The sequence below is a fragment of the Macaca thibetana genome, chromosome 1 (assembly GCF_024542745.1).
Source record: "Macaca thibetana thibetana isolate TM-01 chromosome 1, ASM2454274v1, whole genome shotgun sequence".
Lineage (NCBI taxonomy): Eukaryota > Metazoa > Chordata > Mammalia > Primates > Cercopithecidae > Macaca > Macaca thibetana.
This window is the reverse complement of record NC_065578.1, coordinates 189,848,042-189,874,774: the sequence shown is the minus strand read 5'-3', so window position 1 is coordinate 189,874,774 and position 26,733 is coordinate 189,848,042. Positions and strand designations below refer to the sequence as shown.

The 26,733-nt window shown below is 40.1% G+C and overlaps 1 protein-coding gene and 1 pseudogene across 1 annotated transcript in view; both read right to left on the bottom strand.

Moving 5' to 3' along the window:
* Positions 1 to 26,733, bottom strand: part of TNFSF4 (TNF superfamily member 4) — a 218,402-nt gene that overhangs the window by 169,932 nt on the left and 21,737 nt on the right. The window lies entirely within an intron of this gene.
* On the bottom strand, positions 265 to 26,446 carry LOC126957022 (centrosomal protein of 57 kDa-like; annotated as a pseudogene).

Here is a 26,733-nt window from a genome sequence, read left to right as displayed (position 1 = left end):
GGCAGATCACGAGGTCAGGAGATCGAGACCATCCTGGCTAACACGGTGAAACCCTGTCTCTACTAAAAATACAAAAAATTAGTCGGGCATGGTGTGGAGCGCCTGAAGTCCCAGCTACTCGGGAGGCTGAGGCAGGAGAATGGCATGAACCCAGGAGGAAGAGCTTGCAGTGAGCCGAGATCACGCCACTGCACTCCAGCCTGGCGATAGGCGAGACTCTGTCTCAAAAAAAATATATATATATATATATATAAAGAATCACAATCAGGCAGGGTGCAGGGGCTTACGCCTTTAATCCCAGCACTTCAGGAGGATCACTTTAACCCAAGAGTTTGAGACCAGCCAGGGCAACACAGTGAGACCTCGTCTCTACAAAAAAAAAATTTTTTAATTAGCCAGGCATGGTGGTGCATGCTTGTAGTTCCACCTAATGAGGAGGCTAAGTTGGGAGGATCACTTGAGCCTGGGAGGTAGGGGCTGCAGTGAGCTGTGATTATGCCACTGCACTCCAGCCTAGGTAACAGAAGGAGATCCTGTATCAAAAAAATTAAAATTAAAATTAAAAAAACAGCTAAAGGCAAAACAAGTGCAGAATGAGTAGTGAAAAAAGGCGGTAATTACAAATACCAGCTATAGCCATGTGACAAGTTACAGAATTCAGTACTGTAATTGACATATTTCATCCTTATTTTGTTATGAATATGATTGTATGCATAGTAAAATTTATATATATATTTATTTTCTTATTCTCTTCTCATGCAACATAAGATATAGTAACTTTATATCATAGTGTGTAAGTATTGTTAATTTTACAACATAGTAGTTAACTTATGGGATATCAAGGAGAAGAATAAACATCACACAAGAATCTTACCTGCTTTTCCTGATGAATGGTTAGTGTACTCTTGGTTGTACATAGGATAGTTGTATCATGTTAGGGCAAAATATGACTTTGCTTTTGTCTTTATTTGGACATTAAGTATGTTTTAAGGAGATGCAGATAGGTGCCAAGTTAATCAGGAGTAGACTTGTGATAGCCTAAAGAGTCATCTTGACTAGGCAACAGTGTGCCTGGATATTTGCTCAAATATTATTCTGGGTGTGTCTGTACAGGTGCTTCTGGATAAAAAAAAATACTTGAATTAGCAGACATAGTAAAGGTTGCCCTCCGTTTACTATGATGTGAGTGGGCCCCAATCTAACAGTTGAAGACCTCAATAGAACAAAAAGGTTAAATCTTCTGCAAGTAAAAGGGAATTCCTTCTGTCTGACTGTCTTTGAACTGAGACATCAGTTTTTTCCTGTCTTTGGACTCAAACTGAAACATCAGTTTTTCCCAGGTCTCGAGCCTAGTATCTTCAGGAATGGGACTACACCATCGGCTCTCCTGGATCTCCAGCTTGCCCACTGCAGGCACTGGGACTTGTCAGCCTCCATAATTGTGTTAGCCAATTCCTTATATATCTAATCTCTTTACACACACACACGTCCTATTAGTTCTGTTTCTCTGGAGAACCCTGACTACTATAGTAGGGAAAGAGAAATTGTGTAGCAGGAGCAAAATGCAGGAAGCAGCACTAAGGATGGACCATTTGAGGTGATGAGCCTGACCCTCTAAAAAAAGCTTAAGCAATTTAATGGGTGAGGAAGTTTGTTTTTAGAAGCCTATAGCCCCAACCAGGTCCCCAGGGCAGATAGATTTGTAAGGAGAAAAGGAGGAGAGATTGGCAGACCTCAAGAAATCTAGATATTTTCAAGTAACAAACAAGGAAGCAGACACGAGTGAATGCTTTGGTTTCCCTGGAGGTCTCTCTCCCCAGCCATGGCCTGAGAGTGATAAAGAGGGTTTTAGAATGGGAATGAGGAGGAAGAGATAAAATAGATGGGTAGGCTTTCCTTCTTTATCTGTTTGCCAGGTTTACTAACAATAAGATGCCCTGTCTGTGAGTGCTGCATAGTCTTGGTGATATGATTTGGCCATGTCTCCACCCAAATCTCATCTTGAATTGTAGTTCCTATAATCCCCACATGTCATGGGAGGAACTCAATGGGAGGTAATTAAATCATGAGGGCAGCTACCTCCATGCTGTTCTCGTGATAGTGAGTGAGTTCTCACGAGATCTGATGGTTTTATAAGGGGCTTTTCCCTAACTTAACTCTTCACTTCTCCTTGCTGCTGCCATGTGAAGGACGTGTTTGCTTCCCCTTCTGCCATGATTGTAAGTTTCCTGTGGCCTCCCCAGCCATGCTGAACTGTGAGTCAATTAAACCTCTTTCTTTGTAAATTACCCAGTCTCAGGTATTTCTTCATAGCAGCGTGAGAACAGAGTAATACACTTGGCAAACAGAAGAAATACCTTTCCTTCTTATCTGCTTGGGACAAACAGAGCCCACAGCAGTGTAGAAGATCAAACCGTGAGTCAATGAGCTATGAAAGAAGACAGAGGAGGCTCAGAATAATGAGTGTAATTCCAAAATTTGAAAAAAAACAGCAGGTCTTTGTATTCATTAGTCAACAGACATTTAACAACTGTATTTAGCACAGGCCCCCTTCTCAGAATATGACTAAGGCCTGGTCACCCAGTGGCTTAACTGCCACAACCTCCTCCCCAAGTGGGATGAGCTAATAAGAACTCTGGATGTGGAGTTAGGAGACATAATTAAATCTCAGCTTGGCCACTTACTAGCTTGTGCCCCTAAGAAAGTTCCTGAGCATTTCTAGACCTCAATTTTGTCACTTTCAGACAGGAGACATTACAATCCTTTCACAGAACTGCTATGAGGTGTAAGTAACATATGTTAGTGGTATGCAATAAGCCTAAGACAAATATCAGATGAAGTCAGTGCCCCATAAATGTTGTTTTCCTTCCTTTTCTGTTGGTATGGGCTCTGATTTTTCCATTCTGGTGAAAGATTGCTCTGTGCTCCATTGCAGAAGCATCCTTACCATTTCCTACCCTAAAATCCCTGTCCCAGACCCCAAGTCTAGCATCCTGAAGATGTCCTCTCACCCCTTCTGGAAGTCTCAGTGGCTCCAGGTACCCTCTAGAATTCCTGCTCCTCCCTTTATTTGAGTCCTTCTGTTTCTATTCTGCTTTTCTAGACCTAGAAAAGGTCTAGCACAGTTTTGGACTTTCTGCTAACTTTAGGGTGATCTGATAAAGATAAGAGCAAGGGCATTTAGCTGCCAACAGCCTCTCCTACTGCCACGGGGAGGGGACTTGTATGATCTTATGAGCTTGGATGTCCCTCAAGCAGCTTTGACCAGTATTAGGCACAGATCCCACAAGGAATCCTTGGTAAATCATAGCCTCAGGGTTAATCATTAATCTCCCTGGGACTAGGAAATAACCACGAAATCTGCTTCTGGAAGGCCCAGTGTTCCTACACGGCTACCCCTTCCCCATATACCTGCTGGATGTCTGATTATTTTATACATGTTGATGATTAGCCTGTCCAGTGGACTTTCCCAGGTTAAGCAGCTCACATAATTTGAGGATAACAAGGATTTCCCATAAGCAAATCACAGCATGTTATTACATCTTGCTTGTTATTTTCCCAACAGTGGAAATAAATTTTCATTCTTCCTTTTTAACAAAACCACAACACTAATGATGCATTATGCAAAAAAAAAATACAAACATCTTATGGACATATCCATTTCTCAAACACTTTATTCTGTTCAACAACTCTATTTTCTCTTATCAACTGCCTGTCCTAATCCCATCAGTAAAGGTTCCAGATTTCATCCTCCCTCCTCCCTCTTAATAGATGACCTAACTTCCTATACACTAAGGAAGGTGAAGCCATTAACCAAAAATTCCAACTTCCCTCTCCTCCACTCCTAATGTCTGTAATGTGATGACAAACGGGAACCAGGAAGTCCATAGCGCTGCAGAAGAGCCCTGTGTCTTGGCCAAAGAGAAAAGCCCTTCTGAGAAATCTAGAAGTGATCGTTTGGTAGTGGTGAAAGCACAAAGCAACATTATCTGGAAGGGAGAAGGAAAGTCAACAAAACATTCTTCTTTACCCTTAATAGAGTCAGCATTCAGCAAGAGTCTAAGGAAAAGGTGCCACAATGCTCTATGGCGGTGCAATAAGGGATCTCAGAAGGAATCAGGCCAAATTAATTTTACATTCCCTTAAAATTTCTCACATCCTTGCCTTTGCATTCCTATCTCCCAACTTTTCATTCATTCATATGATCAATAACTACTGAAATTTCTATGTGCTAGCACTCATGTAGGTAGTGAAGAAAGCAGTAATCAAAACTAGGGGAGTAAATGAAATAAATAAATATGTGGTATGATAGAAGATGATATTTGCTAGGCAAAAGCAGGGGATGAGGAGTTCTGTCAGAGAGGGGGAGTCATTGCAACTATAAATAGGATAGTCAGACAAGCCATTTCTGAAAAGGTGACATGTAAGCCCTGAAGGAAATGGAAGAGTTTGCCATGTGAATATCTGTGAAACCATTATAAGCAGAGGGTAAAGGAAGTGCAAAGACTCTGAGGCAGGAGACAGCCCAACATGCATTCAAGGAACACGGAGAAAAATAGAAATGGGAAAGGATATGGTGATGCAGCAAAGGAGAGACATTACGGGTATTATTTTTCCCTTCTCTATCCCCTTTGCCTTCCTAACTCAACTGATTCTTCAAGATCTGGCTCAGATGATACTTCCTCCAAGAAGCCTTCTCTGAATATCCCTCTCCAAATTGGATAAGAGTAACCCTTTTCCATACCCTCATGGCACTCTGAACAATCTTTTCTTAAGGAACTTATACACTGTATTCTGATAACATGTTTTTCAGGTACTTAATAAGTGCTCACAAAACATTTGTTGAAGGAATAAAAGGATGGATGGATGGATGGACGGATGGATAAATGAATGGCTAGATGGAATGAAATGGAAAGTGAATGAAAGTAGTAAAGACACTAATTGAAGCTAACTGGAAAAGAAGTATTGACAATGGAAATGAAAAGGAACAGACAGGTGTTAGAGACATTATTGAAGTAAAATGGCAGTATCTGGCAACTTTATGAATATTAAAGTGGACAAGGAGAAAAAGAACTTTAAATGATCCTACAGGTACTAGAAACTAAAAGGCTTAGGATGGCCATGTCTGATTTGTTCATCCATTTTAACAGCCCTTTATTGAATTTTTCCTGAATTTCATTCCCTGTGCTAAGTGCTGGTAAGGCGAAGCTAAATAAGTCATGATCTCTCCCATCAAAGGAATATAGAATATGGGCACAAGACCATACAAAGCAAGGCCACAATCCCACTATGCTGAAGTAACATTGTAGGGCACTATTGTACAGCAGTAAATAGTACCTGAAGAACTTTTGACTCCTGAAGTTGGCAGTATGGCATGGCGGAAAGTGTAAGAGCTTTAAAGTCAAGTAATCTTAGATTCCAGATCGGCACCTGAATATAGGAAATCTTGAGAAAACCATTTAAACTCTCTAAGTTTGGCTCTCCTCATTTGCAAACAATGAGACAATAAAACATACTTTGTATGGTTGGTAATAAAATGTAAAGGGATAACATATGGGTAAACAAGTAGCACGATACCTTAGGATACTAGGAACTTTAGCAATATCATTTGGCTTCCTTCTCACTTGGTCCAAAGTTCAGCAAGTGGCAAGGTTGCACCGTGAATCCCAGGGATTCAAAATTTGCATCAGTCTCACTTTCACATGTGCATTCAGTATCATTCTTACATTTAGTGTCTTCTATATTATAGTCTGTACTGACATTTTAATAATCCTAAGAAAACACCTCCAACTTCAATATCTGGAGACCAAGTTCATTATGAGAGGACAAGAGGGAATAAAGCAGATACCAAATTACTTTTTATATTCAGCATAAAAATAATTTTAGAAGTGTTATACAAACATCTAATGTTCAATTAGACGGGATTCTACAATTACTGAAGTATTTCCATTGAATCATTGGCAAAGTCATCTATAGTAAATATCTCTCCTCAAAGAGTTCATGCAACCTCTCTCATTGGAACAGTTCTTCTCTGTTATATCTGCAAGTCTAAGTTTCAATACTGAATATTTACATGGTAGTATTACTGAAATTTCAATCATATCTGCCACAGGAGAATTTGGGGAATCAGAATTAAACATATTATTTGAATGTAGATCGAAAAGTTAGGCAGAGGTAATCTCCAGTTAATGCAGAGGACCTTTGTAATAAAAGAACAGAGGAAAATGTGCCTATAGCATAACAAAACCAAGATTTTTGTCTTTTTGCTGTTTCACAAGGAATAGGGTCAAAGAATAATAGGAATAATACAAACACCTCACACAGGAGAGACCAATAAGTTTTCTGGAAAACATTAATTAGTCCAGTGGAAAAGTGTGTTGGCCATCAAGTATTTTAAGAGAAAAATTGGCTTTGGCATTGCCAATGCCAAAGAAAACTGGGAAGTTAATTTTATTCTGTAACCATTGCAACAGAGAAAGAGAGACCTCAGTATAGATATACCTTGACTCAACAAGGTTGAGTTGAAGACAACAACAAGTGATTTACAGCCAAAAATCAGGCTGGGGGTCTGTAGACAGAAAATTATTCAGAGAAAATTCTCAAAGATAAAGTGGATTCTGGCTAAACTGATTTGATAAGACTCTTGCTAAAGACAGGCTAGGATGATCAGACATTGAGGTTGGGGAATGAGGAATCTGATCAGATAGCAAGGGTAAAGAATTTTCACTAAACTGACCCAGCAGGATTCTTGAAAGGTGGACTTAATGGACCAAGGACAGAGTCCAAGAGTGAGGCCTAATCAAAAAGAGGACTTGGAGAAGCATAACTGAAGGTTGGTTAAGGAGAGAGTCTCGGTCACCAACAGAGAGAGATCCAACTGAAGTGAAAGCAACTACCATTCCCGGGGCCCCCCTGACAAAGGGAGTCAGTGGGCCACCAGATAGAGGAAGACTCAGTGCGATCCCACTGGTGCCTGAGGCAGCGGAGTGGTATATCCTAGGAATGACCTGAGCCTGTTATTCCATTACCCCTAAGGAAGGGCAAGAGTGACCCTGAGGGTAGGGCCAGGGACTTTGGAGAGGATTTAAGGAGAGGGCTGATGAGAGGGAATGGGTGGGACTGGAAGAAGTTTATGCATGTGGCTCACCTTCCTGAAGACCTAAAATGAAGCCTGATCCACCCCTCCCCACCCACTGTGAGGGAGTTAGCTCAAAGTCACCACTGATCATTCACTCATCCCCACCCTCAACTCTGCACTGCTTTAGGACACTTAAGCAAGGTCTTCAGTAAAACAGTTGCTTAAACATCATCAGAAATACATATGCTATCCAGAAAAGAGACACAAGCCTTCAGATCAGAGCGAGTTGTAGGGAAAATACCTGCATACCCCACTGTGGAATGTTACACCACAGTACCAACCAGTGAGGACCACATAGCTGAAAAAATTCTAAATCCCTCTGATTTCTGTACCCACTCCCACAAAGGAGAGGTCTAAAACAAACCCACTGAAGGACCAAAAGGAGAGTCCATCCATGTATTAATTGTTGCTTGTTCCCTACCTGGAAGCTGAAGTTACATAGCACTTTACATACCATGTGAAAGCATTCCTAGATGGTGTGGAGGGGGAAGAAACTGATGGAAATGAGAGTCTCCCTAAGATTCAGCAGTACAGATGCTCTGAAAACAACTACCAAGGGAGAGATAAAGAAAATATAAGGAGGGTGTTAGTTTGCAAAAGAAAGGATGCAGTGGAGCATCTTTTGAATTATTAACCCACCTTCCTGGTATGGCAATAACGACTGTTGGGGAAATGTAATTAAAAACAATCTCCTGCCCACCCAGAAAAACCTCTCCACAAAAGTAGAAGAAAAAGAAAGCCATTATATTATTGAATAATCATTAAACCAGAAGGTGTTGTGCATCACAGGTAAACTAAAGAAACTGCAAAAACAGAAAGAAATCTCATCCACTTATACAGCCAAGAAGATGGAACCCATTCCACACATGTCCTCAAGATAGACAATAACTAGTACTCAAGTAAGATGACTTGACAGCAACATTTGTCATACATAGTTCCTCCTAAATCCACCTGATAATTGATGTAGCCACTATATTTGCTAATTGACTTTACCCAGAGGAAAAGTAAGTTTTTTGCATACTTGTGACTGGAAGTAGGTTAGCAACTTGCAGTCAGGTGCACTACTGAAGTTAGGTTCCTAACCTCTCCCAGAGTCTGAGAGATGGGGCACTATCTCCTTGAATGATTCCATTTCAATGAGATAGTTCCCAAGTCCTTGAAGAAAGGATCCCTGGGTTGTAAAACTGGCAGGCCTCTTATTTAGCTTTTAAAAATGCTTACGGACATCTCAAAGCATCAGAGAGAACTCACAAATATAATTTTTATTTAAAGTAAACGTTCTAAGGAAATTGATAAGTCAGTCTCTTTCCCTTCTGGCACCAGGGAAAACTTTTTCTTTTTGAATTTAACCTTACACTACCTCTTCCTTATTTACCACTGTATTTTCAGTGCCACACACTGGGAATGAGACACTCTTTCCCATGCAGCAATGCACTCAATCATGCAGTAAGCATTAACTCATTCAACATTGTTCTACATACTAGGAAAGGAAAGTAAATGAAACAGACAAAGTCCTGCATTCACAGAGCTTCTATTCTATTGGAAGAAGGCAGGCAAAAAGAAATCATTTTATTTTATGCAAAGTTATGTGTACAGGGTTATCAGAGACAGCGTCTCTGGAATTTGAAAGAATGAGGAACAAGTCACATGGAGGGCACTATGGCAAGGGGGTGTGCAACTTTTACTGGCAATGTAGGTCTAGCCCACAAGGCTTCTCAACCTCAGCAACATTGACATTTGGGGCCAGATAATTCTTTTTTGTGAAGAGTTGTTCTGTGCATTATAGAATTTAGAGCAGCACACCTAGCCTCTACTCACTAGACGCCAGTAGCTCCCTTCTTTCAAGTGTGACAACCAAAAATGCCTCCAGATATTGCCAAATGTTCCTGGCAGGGGAAGGGACAAAATCACTCCTAGCTGAGAATCACTGGCCTAAGGTGTAACCTTGGGAGTGAGTCTAAGGCAGTGATTTTCCAATTCATGGAATGCAGCTAAAGCAGAACTTAGAAGAAAACAGAGCTCGAAATATGTAGAAAAGGAGAAATAAAATCAATAATCTAAGTACCTAATATGGTCTGGCTGTGTCCCCACCCAAATCTCATCTTGAATTATAGCTCCCATAATTCCCTCATGTTGTGGGAGGGACCAAGTGGGAGATCACTGAATCATGGGGGCAGTTTCCCCCATACTGTGTTTGTGGTAGTGAATAAAAGTCTCATGCAATCTGATGGTTTTATAAGGGAAACCCCTTTTTTTTATTATAGTTTAAGTTCTAGGGTACATGTGCACAACGTGCAGGTTTGTTGCATATGTACTATGTTGGTGTGCTGCACCCATTAACCCATCATTCACATTAGGTATATCTCCTAATGCTATCCCTCCCCGCTCCCCACACCCCACGTGTGTGATGTTCTCCTTCCTGTGTCCAAGTGTTCTCATTGTTCAATTCCCACCCATGAGTGAGAACATGCAGTGTTTGGTTTTCTGTTCTTGCAATAGCTTGCTGAGAATGATGGTTAGGGAAATCCCTTTCACTTGGTTCTCACTCTCTCCTCTTGTCTGCCACCATATGAGACGTGCCTTTTACCTTCCACCATGATTGTGAGGCCTCCTCAACCACAAAGAACTGTAAGTCCATTAAATTTCTTTCTTTTGTAAATTGCCCAATCTCAGGTGTGTCTTTATCAGCAGCATGAAAACAAACTAATACAGTACCTATCTCAAAAAGCTTGAAAAACAAAAGCACAGTAAACCCAAATCAAATATAAGAAATAAAATAATGATAAGAACAAAAATCAACAAAATGCAAAATAAACATGCAATAGAAAGAAAATCAACAAGCCAAAAGCTAGTCCTCTGAAAAAGCTAATAAGATGTATAAACCCCTAGCAAGAATGATCAAGAAAAAAAGAAAAGGCAAAAATTATTAGTATCATGCATGAAAAAGACCACCACAAATCTTATAAACATTAACACCATAAGAAGATACAATGAACAACCCATGAATATAAAAAATTTGGATGAAATGTGCAATGTAACCACAGGACCAGGCAAAACTTGGACATATACAGTGAGTGATAAATAAACCTGTGCTGTATTAAGCCAGTGAGATTTTAGAATTGTTTGGTATTGTATTACAACCTAGCCTATCCTAACTGACAAACTAATCTCCCCAATACAGGTCTGAACAAAGGTAAGCAGTGAAAACTCTTCCACATTTTCACTTTCTTCCTGTCCCTTTTGCTATATAAGGTAACAAAGTCACAGGTTGGGGAATTTGCATGTGAACATCTTTGTGGGGTGGGGGAGCATTATCTTGTCCACCATACTGGCTGACTCGTCATTATCTCATTTCTCACAGAGAGGAGACTTACAACAATAACACTTGTGAACCTTTGTTCCTGTCTAAGGAAGCATCTCAGTTCTTTGCAAAAGCCTGGCTAGAAGGGAGTTTCTCATTGTCTAGAGAGTGCTGACTCTGGAGGGGTGTCTCCAAAAGAATCTTAACAGGGCCTCCACCCATTTCCCTCTCAACTCCATGTACATTGTACCACTCAAACCTCCCACAGGTGAGAAAGTGAAAGTATGAAAAGTGCAGAACGCCCCCTCTTTGACGTACAACAAGTTAGAAGCAGCCAGAAATAAAACCTCTCATTTTATACACCAGCGAACACATATTTGTTGAATCCCTTCCATCATGCATGCTGGGGTACAGATGAGGTCCCACTGCCATGCAGTTATATTCCAGGGCAGGAGACCTGCTACAGGGAAGCCACACTTCCCATACTCAAATGCCTTGCTGGGCTATGCAGAGGACTCACATGTGTGAAGCAGTCAAGGGTGAGAATACAGGGAGTGGTGATTATGTTGAGCAGGAGAGTTTCTGCTTGTCTAAAGACATTCAATTCAAAATTGATCTATGGCCACTATGCTTGCCAAAGAAAACAAGCCTGCCACTTAGATCAGCATCCCCAATTCATCATTTACAGGGCTGCCATTCCCAAGGTAAACAGATCAATAAAATAATTTCAGATATTGACACATTTTGTGAGAAAAGTAAGGCAGGCCTATGTGAGGGTAATCACTTAAATGTGGGGGAGGGATGCGCTGGCTTTTCAGGGAAAGCCACCCATTCCAGGACACCACACATCTTTGTCTCTACCAAGAATTTCCAGTGAGGAACTCAGATCTCAGAAGAGGCATCTTCTCTGTCCTGTGGTTATAAAATGAAGCAACTCAAAATTCCATTTTGATGTGAAGGGGTATTAGATTAAGAAGAAAAAGTGTCTCTTCTTTGGAAAATCTTATAAACCACAAATAGAGTTGAAAGCATCAGGTTACAGCAAACCTAGGTAGAATCTGACAAGAGACAGTTATCTCAATAGAAAAGTGCTCTTTCATTTTTCGTAATGCATTCCAGAAACCATGTATCACAAGACACTGTGATCATTTGACTATTCTGGTTTTTGGGTCTAGTATCTGACTTTGATTCTTGTGCTCAACTTAAGTCCCCTGAGTATTCTTTGCATTTTACTCCTTCCAGTAGAAGTGACTTCACATCCTGTCTCATAGCTTTTCTCATGATCCAAGCTATATGTCTTTAATGTTAATGTTTCACACTCACCCTCAGAGAGATGTTTCACATGCCTGGTCATGCCTGGTTGTCAATTACTTTTGAGAGAGTTCTTTCTAGCTCATGACTCTGGCAATCAACAGTGTAATTTGTTGCTGTGTTCTCTGTATATTAGGAAAAGGCAAGTTCTATGTAGAAATCAATGTGTGTGGGAGAAAGTGACATGGGCTTTTAAATGTAAGTGTAGTTACAAGTGTAAGTATAAGTACATGTATTGCCATGGTTGTGGTGGCAGTGCAGGGTTTCTGTGTAGGCAACTCTTATTTATACTGGGTTGATGATAAGACAGCTGGGGACCCATTCGGCCTATTATTTCTCTTTTTGTTCCTAACTGCTCCCTTCAGAGGAGAAGCAAAGATATATAAAATACTGATTAGCCAAGTTAATAAGTTAGAGAAAACTTGGGGAAGAAAACATAGAATAGAAAGGAAGTCAATTGACTTTGGGCATTCGATGATCCATGATAAGGTTAATTGAGTTTTAGGAGTCTATGTTGTTTTAACAGCTTAAGATGTAGGCCTCATAGATGATCTCTTTTGAGGAGAGAAAGTAGATTTCATCTCAGTATTATCTCATGCCATCTGGTAGTGGCTGTTTGGAAGGTTAGGCTGGGACACAAGATCACAAGAGAAAGAGCCTTGAACAAGTAGTAATCTCTGCCATGGGTGTGGGAGGGAAGAAGGTTGACAGTGTGCCCAGCAAGAATTTGCCTTCCCTGACCTAGTCCAATAGCCTCATTTCACAAACTACAAAGCGAGAACCAGGAGAATTTAAATGATTTGTCCAAGGCCTCATAGCTCTGAAGCAGCTCTGGGACTCCCTGGTGTGCTAACTCCATACCAGCATTTTTTGTTGTTGTTGTTGTTGAGACGGAGTTTTGCTCTTGTTGCCCAGGCTGGAGTGCAATGGTACAATCTCAGCTCACTGCAACCTCCACTTCCTGGATTCAAGCAATTCTCCTGCCTCAGCCTCCCGAGTAGCTGGGATTACAGGCATAAACCACCACACCCGGCTAATTTTTGTATTTTTAGTAGAGAAGGGGCTTCTCCTTGCTGATCAAGCTGGTCTCAAACTCCCAACCTCAGGTGGTCTGCCCACCTCAGCCTCCCAAAGTGCTAGGATTACAGGCAGGATCCACTGTACCCAGCCTCTTCCATCACACCACTCTGCTTAGCACCTGGCCCACATAAATAAGAATAACACATACTATGGTATAGATAAGGTGAGGCTACAACATGATCGTGGTAGACTAAAAAAGGGTCTCCAAAAGATGTTCATGTTCTAATCCCCAGAACCTGTAACTATGCAACTTGCATGATAAAGGAATCTGCAGACATGATTAAGTTAAGGCTTTTGAGATGGGGGTTATCCCGGATTAGCCAGATGGACCCAATGTAATCACAAGGGTCCTTACAAGAGAAAAGTAGGAGAGTCAGAGTCAGAGAAGGTGACATGATGATGGAAGGAAGTTGGAATGATATAGGGTCAGGAACCAAGGAATTTGGGCAGCCTCTTGAAGCTAGAAAAACAAAAGGAAATAGATTTTCCCCTAGTGCCTCCAAGGAGAGCTGCTGAGGACTCCTACATGCTCCCCCTTTCTTATTTTTTTGATCCTCCCCAGGACTCGCTCTATTACCCCATTTGCCTAATAAAATAGAATGCATCTCTCAAAAGTCTGCTAAACTACAATATGGTGCCATGAGAATTGCTAAAATGAAAAGAAAAAATATTGTTTGCAAGGAAATGGAGCAGCAGAACCCTCATAGACTGCGACTGGGAGTGTAAGTTAGTACGACCACTTTGGAAAACTATTTGGAAGTATCTATACATCTTAATATACCATAAGAACAAACAATTGCACTCCTGGGTATACATTCAACAAAAATGCATACATACATTCATTAAAGCACATGTACTAGAATTTCATAGCAGAACTATTTGTAACAGTCAGAAACTAAAAATGTCCACCAAACAGTAGGTATGGAGGAATGAATGCATGCATATTCTGACAATGGAATATCATACAATGAGACTGATCTTTACTCATATCTAATAATATAGATGAATATCACAGACATAATGTTTGTCGAAAGAAGCCAGACAGAAAAGTATACATATTGTGCCATTCCTGTTATACAAGGCACTAGTTGCAGGCATCACTGCTATATGCTGTTTAAAGTCAGATAGGTCTTACTTTTGATGGACAGTAACTAGGGAGAAAAATAAGGGATCTTTCTAGGCACCTGGCTTACATGGTATGTTCAACTTGTCAAATTTTATTAAGTGGTACATTTACTATACATGTATATTACATTTCAATCAACCTTTAAAACTAAACTCAATTAAAGCATTCCTCTGGTTTCCTAACCACTCTCTAGGATAAAATTGATTATCCCTTCTTGGTACTTAACTTTATCTTGTGCAGCCTCTGTTATGCCATATGTAATAATTTATTATCAATGTGCCTTCTCTTCTCTTCTAAACTATGAATTCCTTGAAAACTATGGTATTTCTCACTCATTTGAATGTCCAAAGCTTAGCCCATAGTAGTAACTAGAAAAGGTTTAAATGTTTGCTGAGTTGAATGAATGAATGAGTTTCTTCTTTTGCAATCACTTCATGCCTGGTCATTTCAACAAACATTTGATCAATAAATACTTGTATGTGATAGACCCTGTGTTAGGTGTTTGGAATAAAAAGATTTTAAAACACAGTTCTTAAACAACCATAAACAAATGCTAGTCAGAGAGTCAAAGAGTTTTAAATTAAAAAAAAAAAAAAAAAAAAAAAAAAAAAAAAAAAAAAAAAACAGAAAAAAGGAAAATTCAAGGACTTTCTTTTTACCAGTTGGAAAAAAAAACATAAAAAAACTACATCGCTGACTTCCTTGGCCATCCAATGGCATTCTCCTTCCTCTCGTTACTATTTTCACATATTTCAGCATATTGGATTACACTTTTCCGGGATTATTTTCCTTCATGTTTCCTTCTCATGTTTATTTTCCGTCATGCTTCCTTCTTAGGATGCTCTATCTATCCTAAACCTTATACTTTCTTAAACCACTGGCCTTTAAGGGCAGGTCTGCTAAGATAGTGTTTCCAATCTTTCCATTTCAGGACACATAGAGAAAGTGATGTTATTTGTACTGCACATTGGGGCAAATGGGAGAGGCTACTTGAGGCCAAAGGTGAGCAGCCCACATGTTCCCTGATGCTCCAGGTCCTGCCTGGGCTCAAAGGATTAAGAAGTCAACATCTTGTTCTCTGCACACCAGTATTTTATACAAAACATAGTGAGAAGCTTGTTGATCTAAGGACATTGATCAGATTATATGACCATAGGGTCAATATCTATTATCATATTGTCCACCCTGGCTATGATGGCCACACAGGCCAGCAGCCATACTGCCAGTCATTACCCTTGGCCTCTCCCCATTCCAACTAGCCAGCTGATAACACAGACTCAGTTCAGATTCTACCGTTGGAGAGAGAACTATATCTATCTCCTTTGTTTGGAGGCTTTTTTAAAAGTGTCTATTGACAGGTGAAGAATATATGCCCATGAAACAGACACCTTTTCTCGGAAATCTGCTGGCTTCCCATTCTCCTGGACTGTGCCTAATGGAATGAGAGCTGTCAGGACCAAAGTTGTACCTCAGAAGTTGTTTGTCTGACAAGTCACTGCTGACTGTGGCAGAAAAGCCTTTCAAATGTTTCCTCCCACGACATGTGGGTTGCAATAGCTAAGCATGTTGTTAAAATAAATATGACAATTTTGAAGAACAAGGACTGCCTTCAAAAGGGATATGGTTAATTCCACTTACCATGCTTGATCTATATTTACCAAAGAGAGCTAGAAATCCTGAGACTAGCTGTAAAGATCCAACCAGCTTGTTGCTTTCATGACCTTGGCTTTTACTGTTGAATTACAAAAGGTGGATAGCTGGGGATAGCAGACTTAGCTATGGTACTGCAAGTGACAGAAACAGGAAGATGTCCAAAGAAATAGAGAAGAACTTAAACAAGAAGCTAAACTGAGGGGCCCTTTGTGGAAAAGAAACTTCAGGGCAGGACTCACTGGGTGGGCAAGGAACCCATTTGTGAGAAATTAGGGGGTGGAAGGGAAGTAATAACCCACATAAATTATTAAAGTCATCATGTGAGCAAGAACAAGGCTGCAAGAAAAGGTGCGAGGCAACACATACCTACACTATGCATTGCTGATAGGCAAAGGGAGCATTTCAGACGGGCTGCTGAGATGAGGTGCCTGAACAGCCCTGTGATGGAAAATGGGCAGAGAAAGTGAAGGGATTAGCCAAACTAACCATGGGGCAACAGTTCTGGAAAGATAGAGAGATGAAGAAAATTATGTGTACTAGAACTCATCTCGTGCAGCTTACTGAATGTGGTTACAAGGAATAATTTGATAACTTCTTGTGAAGGAGGAAGTGGGAGGTGAAATCCCCTTAAAAGCATGCTTGAATAACACCAGATGTTTGTTAAACTGCCTTTTAAAATAGGTGGGTCCAGATGACTGCAGGGGTTTTGATCTGCTGAGTGAGTCTACAAATTTGGGCCAGAGCAGAATTGCTTGGGATGACAGAGAAGCAGCAGAGCTATGCTGTAGAGACCTCGCCTTTCTGCCCTTTTGTCACACATCACTGAGCCACCCTTCTTCATGAGTATGACCAACAACTTATAGGTGGGAGGATCATCTGAAGTCAGGACTTCAAGACCAGAATGGCCAACATGGTGAAACACCATCTCTACTAAAAATACAAAAATTAGCTGGGCGTGGTGGCATGTGCCTGTAACCCCAGCTACTCAGGAGGCTGAGACAGGAGAATCGCTTGAACCTGGAAGGCAGAGGTTGCAGTGAGCCAAGATCGCACCACTGCACTCTAGCCTGGGTGACAGAGCAAGACTCCATCTCAAAAAAACAGAATGCATAGGTACCACTTTCTTTTCCAAACAAATAGATAACAAAAGTTTAATTGTTAAAAGGATGGTTGAGACACATATTTACCATGTGACCAGAGGACTGATTCTTACTTTCCTTGGGTCTACGGACTCACTGTTGTGAATTTGATTAAGCTACAAACCTACTCATCAGAAAACTGGCCCCAAAAGCAAAAGTTTACATATAATTTCTGGAGATTCACAAATACTCCAAAATCTATTTAAGGATCCTAAATTAAAAGCTCTAACTTTTAGAAAGATTTGACATGCCTAGTGGCTAGGTAGCTATAACAATTCATGCTGGATATCTGGATACAATCCTAGAACTCTATCTTGATCAGTTCTAAGAGGGCCATATAAAGGAATTCCTCTAATATGTGGTGAACATGTCCATTAGCACTCTTGGAGTATCTTCTCATATACCATGAGGAAATTCAGTCTTCTTGGGCTTAATTTCTATGTAAGCATGAGAATGGCAAATAAGTTAAATACTAAATTTCTAGTTTTATCTTAGCATCAATACATTCATGTTCTATTTAGAAAAGCAATTTTGAGAGTTTATAACAAACAAAGCCTTTGTTAACAGGTATCAGGGGAACCTGCCCCCAATATTTCAATGTAGGTTCTATTTTCCATAAGTGTCAGCTGGCTGAGAAATAAAGAGAAAGAGTACAAAGAGGAATTTTGCAGCTGGGCCTCTGGGGGTGACATCACATATCAGTAGGACCGTGATGCCCACCTGAGCCACAAAACCAGCAAGTTTTTATGAAGGATTTTAAAAGAGTAGGGGGTGTACGAACAGGGAGTATGTCACAAAGATCATATGCTTCAAAGGGCAAAAGGCAGAATGAAGATCACATGCTTCTGAGGAAACAGGACAAGGGCAAAATCAGAAGTACTGATAAGGGTCTATATTCAGCTGTGCACGTATTGTCTTGATAAACATCTTAAACAACAGAAAACAAGGTTCAAGAGCAGAGAACCAGTGTGATCACAAATTTACCAGGGTGGAGTTTTTTCCCCACCCTAATAAGCCTGAGGGTACTGCAGGAGACAAGGGCATATTTCAGTCTTTATCTCAACCGCATAAGACAGACACTCCCAGAGCAGCCGTTTATAGACCTCCCCCCAGGAATGCATTCCTTCTCCAGGGTATTAATTATTACTATTCCTTGCTAGGAAAAGAATTTAGCAATATCTTCCCTACTTGCAAGTCCGTTTATAGGCTCTCTGCAAGAAGAAAAATATGGCTCTATTTTGCCTGACCCCGCAGGCAGTCAGACCTTATGGTTGTCTTCCCTTGTTCCCTGAAAATCGCTATTATTCTGTTCTTTTTCAAGGTGCACTGATTTCATATTGTTCAAACACACGTTTTACAATCAATTTGTACAGTTAACACAATTATCACAATGGTCCTGAGGTGACATACATCCTCAGCTTATGAAGATGACAGAATTAAGAGATTCAAATAAGACAGGCATAAGAAATTATAAAAGTATTATTTGGGAACTGATAAATGTCCATGAAATCTTGACAATTTATATTCCTCTGCCGTGGCTCCAGCCGGTCCCTCAGTTCAGGTTCCCTGACTTCCCCCAACAAAGAGGCTGTTAAGGAAAGTTTCAGTGCTTTCTTTTTTTAAAAAATTGCTTTATTGACTTCAGTAGCAAATTTATAAAACGTTAACATGGCTTCATCTAGTTGAAATTATGATTCACATCAACATGATAACAACGTGTGTACAGTTCATGTTGCACTCATACTATATGCCTTCTTATTTGTGTTCCAGAAGAATGGCTGTTGCTCTTTCCTTCTTCATCCAGAGTCTTTTTGGTAGCTTTTAATTCTTTCTTCTACTTCTTTACCTTCTGTTTCTCCAGCTCAGTTTGGTATTTTCAAACTTTAGTTATTTGGTTGCCTTTTGCCTCCATCTTTTCCACTAATGCCTCCAATTCACATACTAAATTGTCTTTCAGTTCAACAGTTGGCAACTCCTGGGTAAGTTTTGCAAGCTGCTGATGATTACAGCTCCTGTGTCCAAATTCATCTGTAAACTCTGTAAGACTTCTGACAACTCTTCATTAATGCTGTCAGAGGAGGGAGGTATTACTGACAACTTCTTACTTTTAACACTCATGAAGATACTTGCTTTGCCAAGGGAACACTAATGACCAATCATTGCACAAAGCTTTACTGTGTTTCTTCATTAGATGCAATGCAAGACAAGCTGAACACTGGCTGCCACAGCATAGCTAAGACTTGTGGACTTCCCAGCTACAAACGGCACATCACCCAAGCATAATCTATAACGTACTGGTGCACCAAAATAGTTCCTAGAACTTAGTTTTTCTTGTGGTTTTGACTTTTTAAAAAATTCTTCTTGCACTGGGAAAATGTGGACTTGCCTTATCTTCAATGATAAGTCTATTTGTTTCTAGACCAGTCTGTAACTTAGCTGCCTTAGTTTGTACGTGTTTCCTTTCCTGTTCTTCTTCAGAGAGTTTTGCTTCCAACTCTTACATTTTTCTTTCTGCAAGGGCCTGCACTGTGGAAAGTTTGTTATACTCCCATTCAAAAAGATCCAATTTTTCAAGTTGGCTGCAAACATGTCTTTGATTGTGTTCCCATTCTCTTTCTAGGGAAACCTGTTACTCTAAGACAGATGTCTTCTCCATTTCTGCATGCTTTATCATATTTCACATGTATTCCAATTGTTTTTCTAAAAGAGTACATTTATTTTCTGCAGTTATCAACTGAGATATCAATTCTTGATTGTGCTTTGATTCTTCATTCTTTGAATTCTCCCTTTCCTGTATATCTTCATCCAGTACTTTCTTGGATTCAACTGTTTCTCTAGACAAGGTTTTTACACTTTCTTCTTCTGGAATCCTTTTAAGTTCCAAGCATCAAATCTTACTTTGAAGATTCTTAAGAGCAGAAAATATATCTCTGCTGTTGCTTTCTAGATAGGCAAATATAGTCTTATTTGGGGAGTGTCATAGATGACTATTAAGGAAAGGCTTATCAGATGGATATACTACATATGGAGATGAAGAATGCTGAACTGTACTTCCTTGAGGCCTTGATGATTCAGCTAAGATGTTCGAGAACTGAGAACCAGAAGCAGCAGAGACCAACGCCACCCACGGAGCCTCCACAGGTCCGAGACAGTCTGAGTTCTCATACTCTCCTTCACAACTCAGGAGCTGCCCACCAGGGGTGATCCTAAGTTGAACCCCTGATGGAAAAGGGGAAAGGTGCTAGTGCTGGGCTTAGAAAATCGGGCCACACACTGGTGCCACTTTCTTAGTCTGTTGGGGACAACCACGTAACTCAATCTGGCCTTAATCATAAATTTTGTGACCATGTGAAAGCCAACCATTTTTTGAAGGACAATTTGGTAATAAATAACAGACATTTTTAAACCCAAAGCCTTTGATATAGAAATTTAATTCCTAGGAATCTGATGTCCAGAAACACTCATAAATGTGTACAAAGATATTTTTATGGATTTCAGTTTAGCATTGTTTATAATAAGAATAAAAATATCCTAAATGTCTATCTATAGAGGATTAATTTAATTATACTAGATCTATATTTTGCATTTCTTAAGAAGAATAGATATATATATATATATATATATGTACTGATGTGGAAAGGGGTTCATAACATATTGTTCAAAGAAAAAGAAAAAAGTAAGTATTTTATCATCTTGTTTTTGTTATAAGTTAATTTTTTAACTGTAAATGGATATACTTGTACATATATGTAGGGGTGTATGTGTATATATACACATTTTTATATATATATTCACAGATGTAAATTTGTATATGCATAGAAAAAGTGTGAAGAAAAAAACTCACACCAAATAATAAGCAATGGTTTCCTCTGGTAAACTGGATGGTATTTTTGCTATGTTACTTCTGTATTATAATTTTTAAATAATTTGAACTACCTTTGTAATTTTAAAAATCAACAAAAATACTTCTTAAGGGAGTTGAAACTTGTTGCACGTATTTTGTTATCCAATCAGGATTGCATTACAATTAAACTAATTATATTGCTTTAAAGTGTAAGAAAACTGTGTTTGGTATTCTTCAGTCTCTCCCACTCTACAACAAATATAGGGAAATGGGAACATCACATCACTATTATACCACTAACTGTTCAAGGGGATCTAAATGTCATATCAGGCAGGGCTGTAGTCAAGTTTATACAAGTTGCTATTTTAATTACACAATTTTAAGAAAAAAGAATATAAAATTATCAATATAAAATCAGGTATAAGGCTAAATATTTAAAAAAAGAAATCACAAAAAAATAAGTTCAAGAAAGCTAACAAGCCAGGCATAATAGCTCATGCCTCTAACCCCAGCTACTTGGGAGGCTGAGCCCAGGTACTGAGGCTGCAATGAGTTATGATGGCACTGCTGCACTCCAGCCTGGGAAACAGTGTGAGACCCTGTCTCAGAAAAAAAAAACAGAAAAAAACGAATGCATCATTCTCAGGTGAGAAGTCACTTGGCAAAAAAGAAAAAAAAACACAAGAAAGCCAACAAACACAACAATGACATAATCCAGAAAAATATCAACTTTTATTGAAGTTGTTATTTTCAGAATACATTTCTATAATACTATTTTCTTACACTTTTTGGCTAGATGCTCTTTAACAAGAATTTTGTAATGTCATTTTCTACAGAGGAAACATTATTTAGTGTTTAGCACAATTTATGGAAATACGTTTTTTATTATTGTCTGTCTCAAAAGGCTTTTTTGTGCTTCAAAATTCATTATTGCTAATGATATGTAAAATGTTTAGGATCATTGTCCTATAATGAGGGGAAATTCTATTAAATGTCTTTCATATATCAACTGTAAAATTTCAGGGCACTTCGAGTTTCTTGTAGAGTGAGTAATTTTAAATGATCATTCATTAACTGATTTGTCATCAATGTCCTCATTGTAGTAGCACTTTGTGAGTTTTAGATTATTTTTTGTTTGTATGTCGTGTCAAATCAGCAAGAAATTTATTTTCCAGTTCTGTTTGAATAATTAATTCCTCTTAATTAATTTAATCATCAAACAAGCTAAGAGTTGATCATTACTTCTGATGAAATTTACCTCTTTCTGTTAATGACATAACTGGGTTTTAGGTAAAATAAATGTTTGCGGGTATGATCTGTATGATGTTTCATATGGAACCACCAAACTTTGTCAGGACAAGGTTCATCAGATACACTAAGATCTTTCATAGCATATTGGTATGCATAAGATATGCACGTTTACACATATATAGACTCCTTATTTGTAATACTGCTTAAGATTTATGTCTTTTACAGGCAATAACAAATGCTGGCAAAGATGTGGAGAAAAGAGAATGTTTGTACACTGTTAGTGGGAATGTAAATTAGTAAAAACATTATGGAAAACAGTTCCTCAAAAAACTAAAAATAGAGCTACCATATTTTTGGATCCAGCAATCCAAGTCCTAGTATATACCCAAAAGAAAGGAAATTAGTATATTGAAGAGATATCCGCACTCCCATGTTTATTACAGCATCGTTCATGATAGCCCAGATTTGGAAGCCACCTAGTGTCTATCAACAGATGAATGGATAAAGAAAATGTGGTATTAATACATATCCACAATGGAGCACTATTTGGCCATAAAAAAGAATGAAATCCTGTCTTTTGCAACAAGATAGATGGAAGTGAAATAAGCCAGGCACAGAAAGACAAACATTGCATGTTCTCACTTATCTATGGGAGCAAAAAGTTAAAGTAATTGAATTCACGGAGATAAGAGAGTGGACGGATGGTTACCAGAGACTGGGGAGGGAAGTTCAGGGGCAGGGGCTGAAGGAGAAAATCGCCATTCTCTTATGTCAGGAATTTATTCTTTAGGCAGCATATATAGTTATACTGTATCATATACTTTTCAAAGAAAATTGTATCAAATCAAATTTATGCAAATTCTTGTGTTTATAGGACATATATATATTTTAATTTTTGAGTTTCAATTTTTGTGGGTACATATTAAGTGTATATATTTATGGGTTGCATGAGATATTTTGATACAGACATACAGTTCATAATAATCACATCAGGGTAAATAGGGTATCCATTATCTCAAGCATTTATCCTTTGTGTTTCAAACAATCCAATTATACTCCTAAAAATGCTCACTTCCAACCCTACCAACAGAAAGGACTTTTGACAGAGGAGAAGTTGTAGTGTTAAGAGTCAGGGGTTGTATGGGGTAAAAATAACTTCTTTTTGAAAATTTTGTGATAACATAAGATCATGTGAACCCACTGCCAGTGTCCCTCTAAGAAGCTCATGCCATGAAGGACCCTGAAGTTCAAGCTTCTTTAACTTCATGGAAAACCTGCCTCTGAACATAAGACCCTGCTTAGGAGGACACTCAGGGAAAAAGATCATCAGAACTGTCTAACAATTCCCCAATGGAACAAAACCCTAATGTGGCCTATGAGGTACTGCCTCCTTCACCTACACCTGTCTCTATAGCAGCTCAGACTGAGAGGTGAAGCCAGCTGGACTTGCTGGGTCAAGTGGGGACTTGGGGAACTTCTCTGTCTTACAAGAGTATTGTAAAATGCACCAATCAGCACTCTGTAGCTAGCAAGGGGATTGTAAAATGCACCAATCAGTGCTCTGTAAAATGCACCAATCAGTGCTCTGTAAAACTCACCAATCAGCAGGATCCTAAAAGTAGACAATCACAGTGAGGATTGAAAAAAGGCACTCTGATAAGACAAAAATGGAACATGGGAAGGGACAAATAAGGGAATATAAGTTGGCCACTCCCATTCAGCAGTGGCAACTCACTCAGGTCCCCTTCCACACCGTAGAAACTTTGTTCTTTCGCTCTTCACAATAAACTTTGCTACCACTCACTCTTTGGGTTCATGCCATCTTTAAGAGTTGTAACACTCACTGCAAAGTTCCATGGTTCCATTCTTGAAGTCAGCGAGACCACAAACCCACCAGGAGGAACCAACTCCAGACACATCTTGGGGGTTCGTCCAGAATGTCACCATGCAGTGAGTACCGTTGGACCACTTTCACTTGCTATTCTGTCCCATTTTTCCTTAGAATTCAGGAGCTAAATACCAGGCACCTGTTGGCCAGTTAAAAGTGACTAGTGCAGCCGCCAGACTAAAGACACGGTTTCAGGCTTTCTGGGAAAGAGCTCTCTAACAACCCCTGACTCTTCAGAGTTGGGAGTGTTGGTTTGCCTGGAAACAGCTTCCACTTTCCCTGTACTTCTGGGCTGAGCTGAGGGTCAACAGAGAGGAAAACCATACAGCTCCAGGGTCCTAACAACAAGTTGGTTGACCCTGCAGCCATGAGCAGAACTCTCGAAGTTACGTCACCCAAGCAAGACTAGCCCATCTATCCTATCTATCCTGACCCTTGCCTCCTGGATCCTAATGCCTGTCAAATAAACTTCCTCCCACCTCTCTTCTCCAAGGCTAGTCCTGTTTCTAAAAACCACACCCTGTCCCTGGTGCTCTTCTAGTTTATCCTACAAGAATGATTTCTAGTATAAATTTCAGGACTCTGTTCCCTTCTTTAGGCACCTGGGCTCACCAATCAGAAAGACATAACTATTGCCTAAAGCCCCGTTGGGACAGGGGACTATCTTATCTGGAATTTTAGGATTCCTCCTCAGACTAGCAGGCCTAACAAAGGCTATTCCTGAAGTTAGGATATGGGGAGCCTCAGAAATTACAGACTTCAAAATTGGGAGGGATATCTTTCCCATTCATATGATGAGAAGTGAGGACAAAAGGCATCACTCTTCCCACCCTGGAGATCCCTTCCCTCCCTCAGGATATGGCCCTCTACTCCATTTTGAGGCATATCATCTTTATAGGAAAAGTGTAAAGTCCCAATACTAACAGGAGAAAAGGCTTAGGACTCTAACAGGTTTTCAAGAATGTGTCAGTAAGGGCCACTAAATCTGACATTTCTTGGTCCTCTTTGTGGTCTAAGAGGAAAGGCAAGGGTGCAAGTTTTCAAGAATGTATCAGTAAGGGCCACTAAATCTGACTTTCCTCAGTCCTCTTTGTGGTCTAGGAGGAAAACTAGTGTTTCTGCTGCTGCTTCAGTTAGCGCAACTATTCTGAACAGCAGGGTCCAGGGACCGTTACGAGTTCTTGGGTGGGGGGAAAAAACAGACCAAAACCATGGGTGGTTTTGTCTTGCACATGGGAAACACTCAAGCATCAACAGGCTCACCCCTGAAATGCATCCTAAGCAATTGGGACCAATTCAACCCACAAACCCTGAAAAAGAAGTGGCTTATTTTTTTCTGCAATACAACCTGGCCCCAACATTCTCTCTCTGATGGGGAAAAATGGCCACCTGAGGGAAGTATAAATTAAAATACTATCCTGCAGCTTGACCTTTTCTGTAAGAGGGAAGGCAAATGGAGTGAAATATCTTATGTCCAAGCTTTCTTTTCATTGAAGGAAAATACACAACTATGCAAAGCTTGCAATTTACATTCCACAAGAGGACCTCTCAGCTTACCCCCATATCCTAGCCTCCCTATAACTCCCCTTCCTATTAATGATGATCCTCCTCTAATCTCCCCCACCCAGAAGGAAACAAGCAAAGAAATCTCCAAGGGACCACAAAAAAACCCAGGCTATCAGTTATGTCCCCTTCAAGCTATAGGAGAAGGGGAATTTAGCCCAACCCGGGTACATATGCCCTTCTCCCTCTCTGATTTAAAGCAAATCAAGGTAGACCTGGGGAAGTTTTCAGATGATCCTGATAGGTGTACAGATGTCCTACAGGGTCTAGGGCAAACCTTCTACCTCACTTGGAGAATTGTCATACTATTCTTAGGTCAAACCCTGGCCTTTAATGAAAAGAATGCAGCTTTAGCTGAAGCCTGAGAGTTTGGAGATACCCGGTATCTTAGTCAAGTAAATGATAGAATGACAGCTGAAGAAAGGGACAAATTCCCTACCAGTCAGCAAGCCATCCCCAGTATGGATCCCCACTGGGACCTCAACTCAGATCATGGGGACTGGAGTTGTAAACATCTGCTGACTTGTGTTCTAGAAGGACAAAGGAGAATTAGGAAAAAGCCCATTAATTATTCAATGATGTCCACCATAACTCAGGGAAAGGAAGAAAATCCTTCTGCCTTCCTCGAGTGGCTACGGGAGGCCTTAAGAAAATATACTTCCCTGTCACCCAACTCCCTTGAGGGTCAATTGATCCTAAAAGTTTATCACCCAATCAGCCACAGATATCAGGAGAAAGCTCCAAAAGCGAGCCCTGATCCCTGAACAAAATCTGGAGACATTATTAAACCCGGCAACCTTGGTGTTCTGTAATAGGGTCCAAGAGGAACAGGCCCAAAAGAAAAAGTGAGATGAGAGAAAGGCTGCAGCCTTAGTCATGGCCCTCAGACAAGCAAACCTTGGTGGTTCAGAGAGGACAGAAAATGGAGCAGGCCAATCACCCGGTAGGGCTTGTTATCAGTGTGGTTTACAGGGACACTTCAAAAAAGATTGTCCAATGAGAAACAAGATGCTCCCTCGTCCATGTCTGCTGTGCCAAGGCAATCACTGGAAGACGCACTGCCCCAGAGTGCAAAGGTTCTCTGGGCCAGAAGCCCACAACCATACGATCCAACGACAGGACTGAGGATGCCTGGGGCAAGCACCAGTTCATGTCATCACCCTTACTGAGCCCCAGGTATATTTAACCACTGAGGGCCAGGAAATTGACTTCCTCCTGGACACTGGCACAGCCTTCTCCTGTCCCAGACGACTGTCCTCAAGGTCTGCTACTATCCAAGGAATCCTGGGACAGCCTGTAACCACATATTTCTCCCACCTCCTCAGTTGTAATTGGGAGACTTTGCTCTTTTCACATGTCTTTCTTGTTATGCCTGAAAGGCCCACACCCTTATGGGGGAGGGATATATTAGCCAAAGCTGGAGCTATTATCTATATGAA